Here is an 18,851-nt window from a genome sequence, read left to right on the forward strand (position 1 = left end):
GCAGCCAGGACATGAACTGGCGCCTGCCTATATGGGATGCTGGCACTGCAAGTGGTGGCTTTGCCTCCTATGACACAGTGTTGGCCTTTGTAATGTGCTTTTTGCATGAACTTTTTGAAGATCCCACATGTGTATATATTACCAAAGACTTCTTCAAATTAGTTGTATTGGACAGCAGTATATGAGAGTTCTAACTGCTGTATTTCCCTGTTGACATAAGAACTTTAGTTCTCTCATTTTATCCTTTGTGATGGAGGTATAATGGTTTCTCATTTTGTTTACACATTGCATTTTCTTAATAAATAATGAAGTTGAACTCCTTTTCCTGTGTTATTGATTATTTGGATACTTTCTTTGGTGAGATGTCTTTTGGCCATTTTTCTATCGATTTTTAGAAGTTTTAATGTACTCTGGTTGTAGATACTTATCAGACAAATGAACTGCAAACATGTTCTTCCACTATGGTGCTTGACATTTTATTTTCTATCATGAGTCTGTCTTGTTTTTGCTCAAGATCATGAAGAATATCTTCTCTGGTATCATCTAAAGCCTTGTTGTTAGGTGACCGTATGTATAAGATGCTATTTTTGAACTCTATTTGAACTCTTTCTTTTTACACTTATGTTAATGTAGCATGGTCATAATTAATGTTACTTTATAATAAATTCTGGTGCTTATAAATATTCCAACTTTTCTGCAAATACATTAGATCTTAATCTTTAATATTTAACATTATTGCTTTAGGAAATGTTTTTCCTGAACCAAGAATGCTAATTACATAAAAATATACACATATAAAAAGTCATTCTCCAATTTCCAAGAAAAAAAATCCAGGTGTAACTTATAGAATAATCAAGTTTTTTTAAATTATAATTAAAATCTTGGTCATCTGATATATTATCTCTAAGTAACATATTTAAATTAAACATTAGACAGCTGTTACAATTTACAAATACAAGGTGCCATTACCAAGAAAAATGATTCCTCTTCAGTGGATGTGTGCCTTCTCCCGCCAGCTATTGAAACAGCAGCACTGTATATTAGTTTAATTTCTTTAGATGGCTCACTGCTGCAAAGGCTAATTCTCTGATCCACCCCGTGTTTATGTTGAGTACATGTATGAGTGGGTTAGATAGATTGCAACGGCACGATGAGCTAGGCTTGGGCTTTTGGTGAGTTTTGCCTGTGTCTTTCTGAATCAACTGATCTAACCTATCCTCTGTAGCAAGAACTCTTCAAGCTGCTTCCTCAAAGGCTGCTGCGGCATTGGTAGCATCTTTTGCACTTGTTTTCAAAGTAAGGATAGTTGCCAATGTTGGTGCACCAGGTGTAGGCTTCTTCTGTAGACACCTGTCGTTCACTTAGGAAAGCTTTTGGGCTCTTTTACATCTGTTTAGTGTATGAATTTTTCTGGTTACTCAAGTTCTGGAAGGTTTATGAATCATCCACACTGAAACTAAGCAGGCAACAGTCAGAACTCCTGTAAAATGGGGTCCTCAGGCATCAGAATTGCACTTGACCTGCTGTGTCCCAAATCTGCCTGGTAACAAAATGGCCATCCACCCCCAAATCTTTATTTAAAAATTCCACAGCTATTGTATGGAAGCATTGGGCATCAAGCTTATTAGTTACATATTTGTTCATAAGAGAACTCTTCCCAACTCCACCATATCCAAGGACAATTACTTTAAAAAGTGATGATTTCCCTGCCGTTATTACTCTCAGAACCCTTAATTATCCAATACATACATCATTATCTTCTGGCGTTACTGGGAAGAATCACTCAGCCAATAGGGAGAAGTGTTACATCACAGTGGAAGTTCCTTGCATGAACACGGACAATGCCCTGGGAGCTCTGGCAGGCTTGTCTAGGTGCAGTGAGCACAGGAAAAAAGCCAGGGACCCAGTGGACAGGAGACATCTGAGGCAGCTCCATGACAGCTGCTTGGGTCCAGCGCAGAGGGAACAACATGGTGGGGAGCCGGCAAATATTCCAACTTGTTAAAAATTGCCTTGGCTGTTCTTTACCCTTTGAATTTGTATCTTATTTTAGAATTAGTCTATGAATTCTGTCTCTCAACCTCCCACAAAATTGGTTGAAAATTTGGAAAATTAATAATTACAGCTCACTACACTTACAGAAAAAGGAGGTATACGCATACACCTTAACCCTATACATACTTTGAATTCTACAATACATAATAGTGGTTTTATTTTAAATGTTATTAATTTTTTTAAAGATTTTATTTATTTATTTGAGAGGTAGAGTTTCAGACAGTGAGAGGGAGAGATGGAGAGAAAGGTCTTCCTTCCGCCGGTTCATACCCCAGATGGCCGCCACGGCTGGAGCTGCGCTGATTCGAAGCCAGGAGCCAGGTGCCTCCTCCTGGTCTACCATGTGGGTGCAGGGGCCCAAAGACTTGAGCCATCTTCTACTGCTTTCCCAGGCCACAGCAGAGAGCTGGATTGGAAGTGGAGCAGAAGGGGCTAGAATAGGCACCCACATGGGATGCTGGCACCAAGTAGGCCACAGCAGAGAGCTGGATTGGAAGTGGAGCAGAAGGGGCTAGAATAGGCACCCACATGGGATGCTGACACCAAGTGAGCCACAGCGCCGGCCCCTGTTATTAGCATTTATTGATATTACTATTTCCTAGTTTCTTCACTTACTGCATTTCCATGCTTACATGTGATCTCATATTTTTCTATCTCAAAAATTCCAATGCCTGCCTATATTCTGTTCCATCTTAGCTGATTTACCATCTTACTAATTAATTAGCCACTTTCTCCTTGAATTGTTCTCTTTGTTTGCATGACTCAGCTCTCTCCTAGTTTTCCTTATTTCATACCAGTCCCAGCTTTTCGTTGTGGGATCCTTTTCTTCTGTCTGACTCCTAAATGCTAGTGTTTTACTGACTTCATGTGGTGTTGCCCGGGTCAAGCAGAGGCGCAGGGGGGCCCTTTGGGAAAGCAGAGAAAAACATCCTAGTGGCAAGGTGTAGGTCACAGAGTTTGTATCTTTGTCAAAAGGGGCAATGTGTGAAATGACAGACAGAGGTACTGTCTCACCTCTTGTTGGGGGTTGAAGTGCTCCTCGCTTCACTTATTCAATGCTGATTCTATAACTTCCTTAGAACTCTGACCTGAGCTACAGAATCACATATGTAAATATCAAATCAATGATTAAATCTAAATGTCTTATGAACACCAGACACACAACATGCTTCAAAATTAACCCTGTAACCCTTCCCTAGATATGGTGTTTCTGAGAAAGGTGTTATTGTAGATCCAGTTGCTCAAGCCAGAAGCCGTCTATACTTTGCTCCTATCAATACTCATATATCACCTGCTTCCAACTGTCTCTTTCAGAGTTTTCAGCTTCATTCTGTACATATATGAAATGCTAAAATATTGTATGATATTATTTTATATATGTAGTACTGTATTACATTATTTTTGGCATGTCTATCCTCTGTACATAACTATAAATTTCTCAGTTGTAGATACTAATTCTTATTCACTTCTTACTTCCAGTGCCTAAAATTACTGACTACTTGTAAATATTTTTGAAAAGATATGTGCATTACAAGGTTAAATGAATGTGTCATGGAAGTAGAATAGATGGATGGCTGTAGGGGACTCTAGAAAGAAAGGATTCTTGAGACTGGGTACATCCTGAAAGAATTCACTGAGCAAGTGCAGTTAGAACTGGACACTGGACACATCACGGAGGGGGTTCTGGACTGCTTTGTGTTACTTATGTCTCCAGGGACAAGTTATAGAACATGCATCAACCTCAGTGTACTCATATCTAATAAGGGGATTATTATTGCTTTTTATTATATCTATGAGAATTAAGTGAACACAGAGGAGACCGCCCAATAACCACTCAGTAGGTGTTAGGTTTTAATAATAGTAATGGGAAAAGAATTCACATATTTGCATAATCAAGAAAGTACTTGGGGGAGGTAGATGATAGTGTGGTTTAATAGCAAGAAATGGAAAAAAATGAAAATTTAGATTGGAAAATGAAGATTTAATTTGCATAAGACACATAATAACCTCCTGAGTGATATGAATTCTGAAATAGATAATGATCTACCAGTTCTTACTTAACAGAAATGGGGCAGAGGGGAAATACAGCCAACATGTAGTTGTCACCACCTCAATTCTATACTCACATCAGCAGTACTTAATGCCACATTCAGATGTGGCTTCCAAACTCTCAATAGACTAGTTCAGGCAGGCATTGCTAATCAGTCAGGGACATACTTACTATCCATTGGTAGTGATAGTCTCTACATTTAATTTTGCTTTTGCAAATACAGCTAAAATACAGAGAGGGGCCAGTGCTGCTGTGTAGCAGGTTAAGCCCCTGTCGGTGGTACTGGCATCCCATATGGGTACCAGTTTGAATTCTTGCTGCTGCACTTCCAATCCAACTCCCTGCTAATTCACCTGGGAAGGCAGCGGAAGATGACCCAACTGCTTGGACCCCTGCACTTACATGTGAGACCCAGAAGAAGCTCCTGAATCCTGGCTTTGGACCAGCCTACCTCTGATTGTTGTGGCCATTTGGAGAGTTAATGGATGGAAGATCTCTCTCTCTTTCTCTCTCTTTGCCTTTCAAATAAATAAGTAAATCTTAAAACAAGACCAAAAAAAGTAAGGAGAGAAACTAAACAATCCCTAACCAAATGATATGAGAATTACTGAACGAATAGTTAGAAAGTTCATTTCCAGTCAGTACTCTGAAATTTCCAGGCTGCTTTTTCATTCCTTGCATTAGCATGATCCATCAGAGCTTCCAAAGTCTGAATACATGATCTCACTTCATCCTCAAAATAACTCACAAAGTTTTGGAACTAAATTCACAGTATTCATGTTGCAAATAACTAAACTGGGACTCTGCAATACCTTCAGACTTCCCAGTGTGAATTAAGGTTAGTTCCAAGCTTGAAACCCTTGCCTAGGACAGCTAAATCAGAGTTAGGGGAACTGGGAAGTGATTTCCATTAGTCCATTGTGTAGCGTGGACTAGTTTTGTAAGTGTGTATCTGGTGTCCAATTAACCTAGAATCATGATTATCAGAAGCACATTTTCCTTTCTGTGATTATAATTCTCTTTTAGTTTATTTAGTATAGATATCAAGTTCCAGAAGTGAGCTTTGAAAAGAATAGATGCATAATTAATTTCAGATTCCCTTCTATCTCTTGTCTAAGGTGCCTGTGAAATATTGAATTAACTGATCCCAGAAGTACAGTAATTAGAGAAGAATGACTTCGTCGACCTCAGCCACACATGGACAGCATCAGTTTAGGAGCTGACAATTTGTGTCTTTGATTGTCTTGGAACGCCTCAGCTTGTTTTCTGGACTCTCATCAGGAGGCAGGGACAGAATAATTCTGTATGCTTGTTAATTAAGACATATGCTGTGTAGCATAATTAGAAACCACAATCAAGTGGGAAAAAATCATGTTCCAAGGGAATAGATGGAAATGGAAAATTGTACTTTCCCACAACTGGAATGTTCCGTGTTACCCTTTCCACATGAGAGGTCTCTAACCATACACTGTTTAGAATCATGATCCAATCTCTTTTATCTCCAGCGAATTTGCTGTTTTCCTGAACTTTAGCTAACAATTATTAGCTTTATCAGAGGTACTTTTTGTTTTATTTTATTAAAATCACTCCCCCCCCCTTTTTTTTTAAAGATTTATCTATTTGTTTAAAAGTCAGAGCTATGCAGAGAGAGAGAGAGTCTTCCATCTGCCGTTTCACTCCCCATTAGGCTGCAATGGCTGGAGCTGTGCCATTCTGAAGCCAGGAGCCAAGAGCCTCCTCTGGGTCTCCCACATGGATGCAGGGTTCCAAGGACTTGGTCCATCTTCCATTGCTTCCCCAGGCCATAGCAGAGAGCTGGTTCGGAAGTGGAGCAGCCGGTCTGAACCAGTGCCCATATGGGATGCTGGCGCTTCAGGCCAGGGCATTAACCCGCTGCACCACAGCACTGGCCCCTAGAATTCCCTTTTAATTTATTTAGTTTCAGAAGTGATGTCTGAAAAGAACCATGGCTAAATTAATTGTAGGTTCTCTACTTTCTCTTATCTGCACTGTATATGGGGTTGGAAAGTGATGATCCAAGTTCCTCTTCCAAATTCTTAACAACCAAATATTTGAGGAAATTTTCAATTGAGCCATGGTCAACAGTTTGCTTTGCTATAGGATTTAGAGCCTGTGCATCTCCAGGATGGTAATATAGGACTCATTGTCTCCTGCCTTTCCCGTGCATTCTGACTTGTGATTGCATTTTACTTTACTCTCTATCTTATGGTGAAATTTACCTTTTTCTCCTCTCTCTGTTTTTTCTTACATGTACAAATATTCTCTCTAAAATTGTACTATAAGATTCTTGATATTGGGGATAAAACAGATTTCTTCTGCAGACCCCCTAATATCCACTGTAGTATTGGGCTAATGCTATTCATTCCATGTTTCAGATACAGAAATTGAGGTAAGAGAATGAAGAGAGTTTCTTAAGATTTCTGTTTTTATTCAAGGATTCTTTGGTTATACTGTCTTGACATATTTCTCCGTCTATAAAATGAGAATACTAATATTATCTGCCACTCAGTTTTTTTAAAAAAATTTGAATTAATTTACACAGAATATTTTGCTTAGTGTGTACATAAATACTCAATGAAGATTAAGTATATTATTGTATGCAAATAAATACAAGGAAGAAAATAGAATATGTTATGACCACCCAACAAATAACTTATGACTTAAGTCTTTTGCCAGTGTCTAAAGTACAACAAACGTACTTTTGCCTCTAGTTTGTCAGGAAAAGGAACTGTTTTTTCTCTTAGTGACTTCCAAGTAGTTCAGACAGCCACTAAAAGACAGAACAGCTTGACTGTGGAAAGTATTCTATTCCAAGATATTGGGCTATAATGGGATTCAACCCAAGGCTCACTGTGTTCTAATCTGGAAAGCTCTGTTCTTGCTTTTTATGACCTCCCTCTACAAAGAAAATTTTCTAGTTTAGTACTGTGAGGTAGGGGGAAAAAAAATCTGATCCATTTTAGAATTTCTTAGCTTCACTACTTGTGTAGACAAGGAAAAAAATCAAAGGGAATTTTAAAGAAGGCAATGGAGAAAATATTATATTGACAAAGAAGCCATTATTTCAAGGTTCTAAATATTGAATAATTTGGATTTGGAATCATGGGTGCTAAAGTGAGAAAAGAATAGGATTTGGAATCAGAAAACTATAATACCAGTGATAACTAGATTTTTTTTTGTCTGTGATGGTAGAAATTGGTTTTCTCACCTGAAAATGGGTATTGTATCAGCATCTACCCCACAGGGTTATGGTGAGAGTAAAATCAAAGAATGAATGGGAATGTATCCAATAAACATTCACTGTTAGCATTAGAAATAAAGGAACAGTGTTCTAGTCATTCAACCACCCAGAAAATGTGACACTATCAGCATTGTTGTGGCATAGTGTTCAGATAGGGCACATGCTCAATCTATAAAAACATAACTTGAAGGCACACAAAAAATAGGATTAATTACTTGTACTACAATTTGCTTCCACGTCTTTTTGTTGTTTTTGTGGCTTTTTTACTTTTCTATATATTTACCATGAAAATAACTAACATTTCCTGATTCACAGATAAGTTTTAAAAAATAATTTGTCAGTGAAAGATGTTGAAGAAACTTAAACTAAACTCAGTGTTTATTGAGAGTCAATTTTAAGTAGTGATTCAAGTAAAAATAAAGTTCTATTCAAGCTGTGGGAAATGATAAAAATTCAAGAATTAATTAAATTTCCTTGCTATTGGGGTACTGAATGGAGGCTGTGTGTGGAATTGTTAAAAACACAGACCTTGGTGGCCCATGTTTGGCTTAGTGATTAAGATGCCAGTTAAGACACCTGGAGCCTGTACTAGAGTGTATGAATTTAGCACCCACCTCAGGCTCTTGACTCTAGTCTCCTCGTAATATAGACCATGGGAGGCATGGGTAATGGTTCATATAATTGTGCTCAGTCACCCATGTGGGAGACCTTGGCTCCTGGCTTTGGCACAGGTTAGCTATAGTCTTTGTGGACATTTGAGACATAAACCAGCAGATGGCAACTCTGTTGGTGATCTGTGTATCTGCCCCTGTCTCTCTCTTCCTGTTTCTCAAATAAATAGGTAAGAATTTTAAAAACCAATGCAAAAGAAAAGCAGATTTGGGCTCTGTACTGGGGCTCAATTAACAAGTTTGTTTCTTGTAAATTGCAAAATACTAGACCAAGATGAAAACTCACCTAGCCTCAATGTCCTCATCAGTCCAATGGGAGTATTAGGTTACCTGGGACAAATGAGAACTGACTGAGACAACACATCTGTAGCAAATTTATTAGCATCCAATTTATTTTTGATATTCTGATTTTTTATTTTATTTTTTTTTCTGTTATACCTAGGTATTGTTGTACTTTACTATACTATTGTTTAGGAAGGTGGAGGTATTGAAACCTTTCTATATCCATTATGTCTACTTAAGCTCTGGAGATTTACAGAATGTGTAGACTGGCCAGAACATTCGAGATCTTCTAGTTTTAAACTATCTCTTTTCTCAGAAGAGTTTCTCCTGCTCTGATGAGTTAGCATCTGGCCTTGATGTCTGTCTAGAGCCTAGACCTCCATACCCTCCTTCCATAAATCCTCCATCCACTTCCATTCTCCTGAGGGACATTTGCCATGACTGACAAAGGTTGACCTAAAGACGTGAAGAATCCAAAAGTAAGATAACAGGAAATTTAACCTTTTAGGAAGAGAAATTAGAATAAATTTGGACTCAAATCAGGTGGAAGAGCAGGTAGGGAGGTTTGAAGGGGTGAAACATGACCATAAGTCCTTTGCAAATAAGTCCATAGCCAAGGCAGTCACTTGCAGCTAAAGAAATGTTCAACTGAGTGAATTAAAAGTTGTGTGTGCCAAGGCAGAACATACTTGCTAGCAGCCAGAGATCCATTTAATGAATATTGGCTAGGTATAGATTTATGTACAATAAAAGTCTACATTTGACAGATTTTTACTATTCTGCCTTTCGATTTTGTACAAAGAGCTAAACTTTTTTCTTGATAGGCTATTCTTTCCAAATGCATTTAATCAGTGGTAAGAACAATACTGAGGCTCCATTCAATGCCTCAGCCTTTACAGTTTTTAGGTATACTTTATATGTTTAAAATAAAATTTCTCTTTGAGGAAATGGCTTAACAGACCTGGCAAATGCCTTGAATATTGGTTAGTAGTTTGGAGTGTTCATTCTGGAAATGTCCTTTTTCTATGGAAAACCAAAATACCAAGGTGATTTGTAGCTGGAAATCGGGCTGTCCTCTAGAAATGTTTTCAAGCTTCCAATTTATAAAGTCTTATGCTTTGGAAGGTGAAGGAAGTATGTATCTATTTTGTTGTGATTCAGGGACTTCATCTCTTCTCTTAAATATATGACTTTGATGTTGGAAACTTAGTGGTCCTTATGTCAGGCATTACTTTTGTCATGCAGTGATGCTGTGGCCATATGCCATTGATAATAGGTAGTGTAAATCTGATATAGAATTTTTATTACAGCAAACTTAAAAGTAGTAGAGTGAATGCAATTTCTTGCATTCTCATTTACTGAGATAAAGGTTAGGTATAGCTGTTCTGCAGGCATCATGATTAACTTTCTAAAAGAGAGGGGACATAGCATATTCTCTGCATACTTACAGGGTAGAAGGACAAGTATCATACTATTTCAATAGTATATGCAGGCTTATACATAATCAAGGAAGCTGATTACGCTAATCTCTTCCTAGTTATGCCTTTAGGAATTTTGCATTTTTAACTTGATATTGTCCATAGAGATTGCATTTACACCCTAGAAATTGGCATACACTAAAAGTCCATGATTTTTTTGATATTTGGTTTTTTAGCACTCCACTCAACTGCATTACAAGAGTAAGTTTCTCATAGAAGAGAGCCCTAGTTCAAAAGGGAAAGATTTAAGAACTAACCCAAAACTGCTGAGATCAGTCTTGCAATGCTGCTTAACCAGAGGCAGGAAATGAATCTGATAGGGCCATCATAATTTGTTCAGCATGAATACATTTGTAAAAGTCTCATTCTCCACCTAGGGAGAAGAGTGATAAGAAAAACACTAATAGCTAACATTCAGTAATCTTTATTGAAAAAAAAAAAGTAATGTCAGCAAGATAGTGGAAGAGGAGTTTCCAGTGATAGACCATTCATTCGCAGAAGCATCAGTTTGAACAACAATGCATTCATGAAAATACCTCCACAAAAGCTAAGGAAACCTGATGAGAGATGACAGCACTTGAGTGGAGCACAAAAATAAGAAAGGAGTGCATTGAAGACAAGAGGACAGATTCATGTTACCTAATCGTCTCTCTGAAGACTGTGTAGGCTTACATGGAGATACCTTCCACAGGGGGGCATGAAGAATGAAGTGAGTACCTGACTTTACTGCAGACCTCAGTGCTAGGCCCCCTACATTGAACACCAGAACCAGGTGAGCCCCAATGATCCCAGGCTCCACATGGACCAAGTGCTCTCAGGCACTGAGGTTTGAGACCCACCCAGTGCAGGATTGTCTCCTATGAACACAGACCTCATTGTAAACAGGCTTCCCTCCTTCTGTCATGGACCAAAGCTCCAGTCCAGCTTATGTGGATCCAGGCATCAGGGCATCCATGCATATGGAAGTTTCAGTTTCATAGCTGTTGGCCTAAGCAACAGACTTACTCACATAAGGACTTGAGCCTTCCCGTGGGCTTTCCTGCCTACTGTTCTTCCCAAATCTCTTTCCCTGCCAAGGCCAAACTGGTGAAGGGCTCTTCCTGGCAAAGCTAATATGTAAAGGCTGGATAAAATGTTCCAATGCACAGGCATTAAAATAGGGTAGCATGATTCCACCAAATGAATGAAGTAAGCATTAATAACTGAACTTAAGGCTGGAGATCTATGGACTACCTGACAAAGAATTCAAGGTAATTGTTTTAAAGAAGCTCAGTGAGCTACAAAAGAACAGACAGACAACTATATTTGAAAAACAATGCAAGAACTAAATTAAAAGTTTAACAAAGAGATAGAATCCATTACAATAAAAAGAACCAAACAGAGATTCTGAAAGAGAAAAAGACAGTGGATGAACTGAACAAAGTCATAGAAAACATCAACAGCAGATTTGATCAAGCAAAATTGTCAGTGAGCTTGAATACAAGTCGTTTGAAACTGCTCATTCGGGAAAAATGAAAAGAATGAAAATGAGTGAACAAAACTTATGACACTTATGGGATATCAAGCAAACTGATATGTGTATTATGTGAGTTCAAGAAGTAGTGGAGAACAAAAGGAAAGAAAGCTTACTGAAAGAAATAATGACAGGAAACTTTCCATTATAAAGAGAAATGAACAACCAGATTCTGAAGAATAACAAATAGATTAAACATAAACAGGTCCTTATAGAGACTCATTATAATCAAATTCTAAAAGTAAGACAAACAGATTTTAAAAGCATCAAGACAAAAACAATTTGTCACATACAAGAGAACCATCATAATTCTACCAGATTTCTCAGTGGAAACGTTGCAGGCTTAGAAAATGGGATGATACGAGTATTCGAAGTGCTGAAATAAAGAAAAACAAAACCAACCTACCAACCAAGAATACTATGCCTGGCAAAGTTGTCTTTCAGAAATAAAGACCTCCCCAAACTAACAAAAGCTGAGGGAGTTCACAGCTCTAGCTCTGACTTACAATAAATGCTAAGGGAGGTTCTTTGAGTTGAAAGGAAAGAGCACTGACTTACAACATAGCATATGACAGTATAGAATTCTCTGCAAAGGTAAGAATATAACCAAATTCAAATTACAATATTGCAATGGTAGTATATAAATCACTTTTCAAAAGTATAACAATTAAACATCAAAGTAATTAAAAGTTTCTAAAGCTGCAAAAATTGGAGAACCTTAGTTCAGTACTCAGCTGCAGCTCCTGACTTCAGTTCATGCAGAACTGTGGAAGCATCAGTGATGGTGCAAGTATTTAGGAAACTGCCACACATGTGGGAAACCTGGATTGGGTTCCTGGTTCCTGGATTCAGCCTCCCTGTTGCAGTCATTTGGAGAATGGGCCAGCAGATGGAAGCAATCTCCCTCTGCCTGTTAAATAAACTTTAAAAATGTAAATTGTGACATCGATAACATAAAGCATGGTGGCAAAAACAAAGTTAAAGTTTGTGTATGTGGGGAAATTGAAGTTTTTAGCAGCTTAAAATAGACTGCTGTTGCTGCAGAATATTTTATGTAATGGTAACCAAAAACCAAAAATCTCTAGTATGTAAATGAAATATTAAAAAAAGGAATCAGAGGTGCTGGTGCTATGGTGTAGTGAAGCCCCCACCTGCTGTGCTGGCATCCCATATGGATTCCAACTCCTGTCCCAGCTGCTCCTCTTCAGATCCAACTCCTTGCTAATGGCCCTGGAAAGCAGCAGAATATGGCCAAGTGCTTGGTCCCCTCCACCCACGTGGGAGAACAGGTAGAAGCTCCAGGCTCCTGGCTTTAGATCTGCCCAGCTCCTGCTGCTGCAGCCATTTGGGAAGTGAACAAGCGAATGGATGACCTTTCTGTCTGTATTTCCTTCTCTCTGTCTTTAACTCTGCTTCTGAAATAAATAAATAAATCTTGGGGGAAAAAAAAAAAGGAATCAGAGTGTGCCGCTAGAAAAGCAAATAACCAAATCACAAAGGAAGACATAAAGAAAAGAAGATAGGAAAAAAGACCCAGAAAGCAATGAGCAAGATGGCAATAGTGAGTTCTGGGCTATAGTCAGTACTTTAATGTAAATGGTTATTCCAAACAGAAGACACAGAGCGGCTGAATGGATTAATAAAACCTCAAAGATCCAGCTCTGTGCCACCTACGAGCACCTCACTTTGGCTTTAAGAATATGTGTCATTTTATAGAAAAGTGAAGGGATGGAGTATGGTATTCCACGCAAATTCTAGTAGCCACAAAAGAGAAAGTGTAGTTATGTTTATGTCTTAGAAAGTTTAAAAAAAAAAAGACTTTGAGTCAAAAATTGTTATAATGGACAAATCATCATCAATTAATCAAGAAGGTATAACAATAGTAAACAGACATATGCATCACTTGAAACACCAAAATGTGTAAAGCAAACGTATGGAGTATAGATCTGTGACAATGGAGATATAACATGAACTGTAGCATAATTTCAATTAGCAATGCAATCTCTGAATACGTAAAACAGTCTTGAGCAATAATTTTAAAGAAGAATGGATCATACGACCAACTATCAAAATATACCAACTATCAAAACTATCAAAAAGTAATTGAAGCAATATGCTGTTGGCTAAGAACAGATCAATGCAACAGAATAGAGAGCATGAAGTTAAATTCACATATTTATAGTCAATTGGTCTTCAGCAAAGGTGACAAAAGTATACAATAAGTAAAGGACATAGAGCAAGTTGGATATCCATATGTAGAAGAATGAAATTTTATCTTTATTTCACAGTGTGTGTACTTTTCCATTTCATAGAAAATGGATATTATGAAAAAAATGGTCATGTCATGAATTTAAAGTGTTTTACACAAAATAAATTTATAAATCAATAATTCCACCAGCTTCTTGAAGTACCCTTTTATAAAAATCAACTAAAGGGGTGGCGCTGCTGGCCTAGTGGGTAAAGCCACTACCTGCAGTGCCGGCATCCCATATGAACACCAGTTCGAGTCCCAGCTACTTTACTTCTGATCCAGCTCTCTGCTATGGTCTTGGAGAGCAGTGGAATATGTAGAAAGATGGCCCAAGTCCTTGGGCCCCTGAACCCATATGGAAGATGCAGAAGAAGCTCCTGGCTTCAAATTGGCCCAGCTCTGGCCATTTGGGGAGTCAACCAATAGAGGGAAGACTTCCTTCCTTCATTCCTTCCTTCCTTCCTTCCTTCCTCTCCCTCTCCCTCTCCCTCTCCCTCTCCCTCTCCCTCTCCCTCTCCCTCTCCCTCTCCCTCTCCCTCTCCCTCTCCCTCTCCCTCCCCTCTTTCTCTCTCTCCATCTCTGTTTGCCTCTGCCTCTATAACTCTGCCTTTCAAATAGATAAATAAATCTTTAAAAAAAAATAAGTGTTAGCAAATTCATGGAGAGAAGAGAACCCTGTACTTTGTTGCTGGGAATGTAAACTGATGAAACCATTATGAAAAATAGTGTGGAGTTTCCTGAAAAATTAAAAATAAGAACTGGTGTTGTGGCCTGCAGTGCTGGCATCCCACGTGGGCACTAGTTCAACTCCTGGCTGCTCTACTTCCTATCCAACTCCTTGCTTGTGCCTGGGAAAGCTGCAGCAGATGACCCAAGTCCATGGGTCCCTTCACCCACGTGGGAGACTCAGAAGAAGCTCCTGACTCCTGGTTTGGTCTAGCCTAGCCCTGGCTATTGCAGCCATTTGAGGAGTGAACCAGTGGGTGGAAAAATTACTTACTGTACTTTTCTCCTCCTTAAGCTCAAATACACACACACAGCAAAAGAAAAAAATAACACAGCAAGAAATATTAAAATAACAAAATCCATTTTTCATTGTTAATCTGTATGCCTTATTTTGTAAGCAAGGATCCAGTCTAATCAAAAGTTTGGTAGAGATGAACTTTCCAAATGCTCTGAGAATCTCCAGTGTCAGAACAAATATCTGCATCACTTGCTAATCGACAGGCAATTTGCTTTTCATTTCTGTTATTTTCAGACATAATTGATGACTGAAAAGTGCCATAGATTTAGCATCATATAGCAGATCAAGATAAATTACTTGGTGGTTATTCCTCAACTAATATGCTTTTTAAAATCAATTCGTATTCATCCTAAGAAAGCCAACTTTTGAAATCTTGATGAAAAACCTATTTTGAGAACATTAATTTGAAGTGTGTTGCACTTTCTCCCCCAGCACTGTGACTGTTGCTTTACATGTGTGCAGGCAGGATCTGCAAGGGGAATGTCTTCATATTCATCTTCAGAGGCTGTTCTTAGGAAAGCGCATGTTCTTGTTTCAGGAAATATAATCAGTATATTTCACTTCATGCTGTAGAATATGTCAAAGCAAATCAAAAGTAAATTGGAGGCTGGATTTTTTTTCCCATTGGGCTAGTGTAGAAACTCTTGGACTAGTGTGGTGATTAAATCCATGGGACCTAGCTCTTCCATTACTCTCCGCTCATGGCTCCAACATTGTGTTCTTTGTAGAAATGCTCCTGGCACTCAGAATTTCCTGCATGCCCTCCTACTTAAGAAACCACATGTTAGCGCTCTACCTCTTCATTAATGGAAAGAAAGATAATTGGGATATCTCCATTAGATTTCAAAGCAAACATCTGGCTTGGGAAACTTGTAACTTTTTTTTAGGTGTCCAAAGAGAACCTCACATTGAATACTAAGAGGGGCGTATAATTGAGACCTCCCCTGCTGACAGTGTAACAGCCTTTCATTGCTAAAGCCCAAGTAATTACGTATAAAACAGCAGGTGGTCTGCTTAAAAAATCCCAATAAATGTCCTAGGTATTTTTAGACACCTTTACTATAGACTCTTGTCATTCTATCCAGGATCAAGTGGCTGCTCTTTAGAAGATCCCATCAGGATCAGCATGATGAATACTCGGACAGCTGTTTCTGCAGCTGCTGTCACCTTTACTTCTTATTTGTTTGCATTTGTTGAAGATTAAGCTTATCCCTGTCTTAAAGCCATCCACATATGAATGGTGCAGTTCTGTGGTTTTATTTATGCAGTATTTCATCCAAGGGAAAAAACACGATCTTAGGGGCATATTGCTTTGGTCTATTTTATCAGCAAACACAGAGCAGAGAAACTGAGGCTGTTCCTTGAGAAGAAAGAATGGCATTTAAATCAACTTAGGTTTAAGTGTGATACCAAATTTCTGTTTTGTCCCCAAATCCATTTTTAATTCATTGTATCTGGATCTGTTGTTTTTTTTTTTTCTGTTCTGCTCTCTAAAAGTAACCCAAAACTACTTTTATTAGGGTGATAACATGAGTTATAAGCAAGAGAAACTTAATTTGGCTAGTTTAAGGGTTGAGAAATTTAAAGGACATTGGCAGTGTATGGAAGCAATGAGCAAACTAGAGAACAAGTCATGGACGCATGCAGTAGCCAGTTCATATTCTACCTCCGTCCCCCACCCCCTGCCCAAGATTTAGAGTCCTGGGAGAGAGACACTATTTGCTGGAATTTAGGTCAGTTGTCTATCACAAAGCTTTGCCTGGATGGTAAGCATGAATCTGGCAGAAATAACCTCAAGGGAGTTCTTAACTCTAGCTATGTTTTCAAGCAGCGTTCCTCATCTGAATCATAGAACAGGCAAAATAATTTGCATCACATTTTTCTTCAATTCTTCTAATAATGGTACATAACTAGTACCATTCTACATGCCCAGGAGAGAAAACGTTCACATAAAGGAAGACTTGAATATCAAAACTCAGCTCTGTTGTCGAACCCAATAACTCCACTTTGTAAAACAGGCATTTAAGTTTCCCAGTCTAGAAACATAGCACTCAAGGTTGGAGATAGAATTCTTCAAAAAGAACATAGAGTGCTGTTAGAAAATGTGATTTGAGCATTGAAAAGCAAAAAATATATATTATACTGCTTACAGAGTACATTCTTGACTCTACAAGGTAGCACTTTCCAAAGTGTTTTAAAAGGAATAGCGATATTTCTCAAGCCACCGAGAGGCATTCCTACACAAAAGAGCTTTTGGGAAAAAAAAATTGGAGAAATTCTGTATGCTATAATCCTTTCTTAGGAAATTGAAAATGGGAAAGTCTAAGAAATAATGAACAGGAAGGAAATCTGTTTAATTGTGTTTCTCAAGTGTACATGATTATGAATTCTTTAGTAACATGTCTCACAGAATTAATTACCATTGCAAAGAATATATTTTAGAAGACAGCCCTAAGAAATAGGTTTCGATACATTCCAGAATGCTCCAATTTGCTAATATCCCTGTAGGGTTTAACTTTTGTAATTGAAATGATGATAGCCAAATGGATGACCTTGAGATAATGCCTACATTATATTGTTATTATTTCTTGCCAAAGTATTTACCATTTTCCCAGAGCCTTTCTTGTGACCCTGTCTGTGAAGAATGCATGAGTGGTTTTATGTGGTCCCTTCTGTTGCTATGACTGTACGTTGGGAACTGCCTGGAGCTTTTTTCTTTCTTTCTTTTTTTTATCATAAATTTATATATTCAAAAGGCAGAATGACATACAATGACAGAGAGGGAAAAAGAGTGGGAGATAAAGAGGGAGAAATTTTCCCTCTGCTGGTTCACTCCCCACATGGCTACAACAGCCAGGTCTCGGCCACACTGAAGCCAGGAGCTAGGAAATCCATCCTGTTCTTCCACAAGGATGGCAGGGGCCCCAGCACTTACGCCATTATGAGGTGACTTTCCAGGTGCATTAGCAAGATGTTGGGTCAGAAGCTGAGTAACTCGGACTTGAACTGCCATTCTGATAAGAGATGTTGTGTTGCAACCAGCAGCTTAAACCACTGTAACACAACATTAGCACCAGCCTACAGCTTTAAAAACTATTGTCCTGTGTTTGAGATATGAACTTTCCCGATGTGCAAATGATACCTTGAGAGAATAGCCGATGAATGTGAGGGAACATTATGAAGACATACTAAAGCAATTGTTCTGAAACTCAAGCAGGCACCAGGATCACCTGGAGTGTGTATTAAAACACAGATGGCTGGGTTCTACCTGCAGAGTTTCCATTCAGTAGGACGAGAGTGGGGCCTGAGAATTTGCAATTCTACCAAGTATCCAGGTGATGTTGGTGCTGCTGGTTCCAAGGGAATACTTTGAAAATCACTGAAATAAAACATGAAGATACACATCTTACGTATTTTCAGCCAGATTTCCCTATCTACTTCCCAGGTTGGCACAACAGACTTGTTTATATGAGAGCATAATTTTTTTCCTCAAGAGCTATAACCACCTACAGTCTTAATTCTTTATTTCATAATATAATGTGATAAATTTCATAATATTTTGTCACCCAGAGTTACCTATCATATAGTAAAGGAAAGCAATATGGTCAGATTTTAGCTGTAGGGAGAACCCATATTTGTGTTAACTGGAGATTGGAGGTAGAGAGAAAATGTGAAGTGTAGCTGGTATGCGTCTCATTTCAGGGATGAATGTCAAAGCAGATTTTTCTATATTCATTTTAAAGACTCTATTTCTTGAAAGTAAGAAACAACTTTTAGTCCAAAAGCACTGGTTAACATAGTCCCTGCCTCTGTGCAGATAATACAGAATAGAATGAATGGGTATGACTTGAACCATTTTCCTAATCAAATTTTGGAGAATCATGCTTTTGTGAGTATTATTTTAGCTATTGAACTTAAGTATTGATATAAATAGAACCATGGAACTTAGAACTAAAGCTTCAGATTGGATCACCATAAAATGTTAAACAGATATTTTAAAGAAATTATAAAGCATTATTTTGTCACATTTATGCCAATACTAAATATGAGAAATATACAGTTAAATATTATTTTCATTATTTTCTTGCTCTTATATTTATTTTATCCTCCAAAAAAGTTAAAAATATGATACATAACATATTAAAACAGTATGACTCATATGTATATATTAGCATAATTTATAGATAACTTTTTCTTGATATAGTATTTTAAAAAGTTTAAGAACTACTTCTTTAAGAAGCTCAAAATGTCATGATGTGCTGTTA

The 18,851-nt window shown here is 38.0% G+C and overlaps 1 pseudogene; it reads right to left on the minus strand.

Moving 5' to 3' along the window:
* Window positions 1-1,040: 1,040 nt before the first annotated feature.
* Window positions 1,041-17,599, minus strand: LOC133758765 (ras-related protein Rab-9A-like; annotated as a pseudogene).
* Window positions 17,600-18,851: the final 1,252 nt, after the last annotated feature.

The sequence above is a fragment of the Lepus europaeus genome, chromosome 4, assembly GCF_033115175.1.
Source record: "Lepus europaeus isolate LE1 chromosome 4, mLepTim1.pri, whole genome shotgun sequence".
In the NCBI taxonomy this organism is placed as follows: domain Eukaryota; kingdom Metazoa; phylum Chordata; class Mammalia; order Lagomorpha; family Leporidae; genus Lepus; species Lepus europaeus.